This window comes from Mirounga leonina, unplaced genomic scaffold (genome assembly GCF_011800145.1).
Source record: "Mirounga leonina isolate KUSES-001 unplaced genomic scaffold, KU_Mleo_1.0 Mir_128, whole genome shotgun sequence".
Taxonomy (NCBI): domain Eukaryota; kingdom Metazoa; phylum Chordata; class Mammalia; order Carnivora; family Phocidae; genus Mirounga; species Mirounga leonina.
In genome coordinates, this window is record NW_023270320.1 from 15,333,451 (window position 1) to 15,336,539 (window position 3,089).

Sequence of the window (3,089 nt, forward strand, 5' to 3'; positions counted from 1 at the left end):
ATTGCGAACTCTGTCCACAGAAACGTGATAGTTGGTGCCATGGGATGTCTTACGTTCTCCAAATCATTTGTCCAGGCTTCCGGCTCTTCCCAAAATAGGAAATAGAAATTCATTTAAAAGTCTGATCTTAAATAGTTGGTTGGGATTTCGATTCTTTTCACACTCTCTCCTTCCTCTGCTTTTTGAAGACCATGTCCTTATTTTTTCGATTTCTGAATTCTTTTGGTTTTCATACATGTACCCAAGAGGGCAGTGCCTGGCAGCAGGAGGGATGTCCTGCCCCCCCCCCCCCCCCACCAATTCTCAGAACTATGCCTCACCATCAGCTGAAAAGATGTAGGGCACATTGGATTTTACTGGAAAATGGTATGAACTGAATGGTACTAGAAGCTGACTATTAGGAAAACCTCTATTTCCCCCTTTCTGTGTGCTTCCTTCACTACTGACATGGAGTACTTCACTTCTGACATTCCTGGCCAGTGAATGCGTGGGTTCCTTCCCCCTACCACACAATTTTCTGTGACACCAGCTCGGCATCCTCCGATTTAACTCAATTCTGCCACTCTCTACCCGGAAAGAGGGGCAGATCCCGCAGGCTCATGCTGACTGCCCCCTCCCTCGGATGCCAATCACAAATAGTAGGTTCCCAGGTTACCCACGACTTCTGTGTGATTTGGCTACAAATTGGAGGGTCCCACGACCCCCTTCTCAGGTTCGAGTCATTTGCCAAGGCGGCTCACAGAGCCCAGGGAAACGTCTACTTCTGCTGACCAGGTTGTTAAAGGATTTGATACAGGATGCAGAGGGGCACCCAGCTGAGGAGATGCATAGGGTGGGTCCTGGGCATAGGAGCCCCTGCCTCCGTGCAGTTGGGGTTCCCCTCCTGGTATCTGGATGTGTTTACCAGCCTGGAAGTTCCTTGCAAGTCATGTTTTTGAGATTTCTATGGAAGCTTTATCACATAAGCATGATTAATCATTAACTCCATTTTCAGTCCCTCTCCTTTCTCAGGAGAATGGAGGCGGGGCCGAAAATTCCAAGCCTCTAAACCTGGTGGGAGCTTTCTGGGGACCAGCCTCCATCCAGGAGCCATTCAGAGTCTCCTCATCAGAACCAAGACACTCTTGTCCCTCAGGAAATCATAAGGGTTATAGCACCTTTGTGCCAGAAACCAGGGGCGGAGACCAATATATATTTTTTTATTATCTCACAGGGACTTACAGTCCTAATGGACCAAAACTTTACAGAAACAAGTATGCCCATGATATTTGGCAAGATACTCAACATCTCTGCATAGCACATTTTAAAAATAGCGTACATCTTTGACAGTAAAAGTAATGATACAGGGCAAATGATTTCTTTTTTTTCTTTTAAGATTATTTATTTATTTATTTGAGAGAGAGAGAGAGAGCACAAGTAGGGGGAGGAGCAGAGGGAGAGGGAGAAGCAGGCTTCCCGCTGAGCAGGGAGCCCGACGCGGGACTTGATCCCAGGACCCTGGGATCATGACCTGAGCCGAAGACAGACGCTCAACCGACTGAGCCCCCCAGGTGGCCCAGGTGAACAATTTCTGGCTGTGCCCAGCCCCAGCGTGCACGGGCCACTGGGCGGAGAGCTTCCCCTGCCCTGGCCAATGCCTGCCCTTAGCAAGTATTAAAAAAGCATTAGAGCCAAATCAAAGCAACACAAAATAAAGGAACAACAGCAAGAAAAACCTATTTGCAATCCCAGCAGCTACTAAGAATACTTTATCATTTTCTTCTAACCCCATTCATCCATGGTTTTGACTGTTTGAGATCGTGGACTATAAGGATGTGTGGTGGTGGCCGCACGCCAACATAGTCTGAGAACCAGCCGGGGAGCAGGGGATGGAATCAGAGCAGGGGTGGCTGGTGGGGACAGGCTTCCTGGGACAGTGGAGAGAGCAGCGAGGAGAGATATGACTCCGGGCCCCCGAGGTACAGCCTTTACCGGCTACCTGGAAGAGGACACAGCCTTGGGGCTGTGGAGTCAGGTTCAAGGACAAGGAAAGATCAATGTTCAGAAGTATTTCTTCAAATGGAAGCACATAGATGATGGGTGCACACTATGGTGGGTTGCTGATGCTAACTAACCTCAGCACGAGAGGGTAGTAACTCTGCAACGATTGAGCTATTTTCTCAACTCTGACAGGGTCACCTGGACAGGGAGTGACACCAGCTTCTTCAGCTGGAAGCCAAAGGCGGGGACACATCTCTCAAGTCTCTCACCTGCTCCCTCAGGGAGCAACTGCATTTCTGCTAATTTCTGTCTTTTGGGGTAACTAAATTGGGAAATATAGCAGGTGTATGGATGTGTGTGTGTGTGTGTGTGTGTGTGAGTGCATGTGTAGGATGTCACTTCCTACAGACCTGTAACTCTCTTTCAACACTGCAGTATTATGGCATGAACACTCTGCCAGGCCAAATAAATGCACAATATTCTTTTTTTTTTTTTAATGTTTTTTTTTTTTTAAGATTTTTTTAAATTTATTTGCGAGAGAGAGAATGAGAGACAGAGAGCATCAGAGGGAGGAGGATCAGAGAGAAGCAGACTCCCCGCTGAGCGGGGAGCCCGATGTGGGACTCGATCCTGGGACTCCAGGATCATGATCTGAGCTGAAGGCAGTTGCTTAACCAACTAAGCCACCCAGGCGCCCTAAATGCACAATATTCTATTTCATGGCTATGCCATCCTTTATTTTTCTGTAATGCAGTATTGTATATATTAAGCTTCTAAGTTGTTATTATTATATATAAAGTGCCCCATGTTTCAACATTTAGAAAGTCGTTCTACAAATCTTATTTATTTGTTCTTTATCAATGCCTACTATGTGTAAGTCACTGGCCTGGGCAACTTAGAGGATCCAAAGATGATTAGACATTGCCCCAGAATTTATGACTTACAGGGGAATTAGTATTCCGTGGACGGAAGCCATGTTTGGTTTCATGGCTCAGCAAAGACCCTGTGAGATGCGCAAGGCAGGTGATACTTCTTCATTTGATAGGGGAGAACACTAGAAGCGCAGAGAGGTTAGGACACCTGCCTGAGGTAACGCAGAACATGTCTTT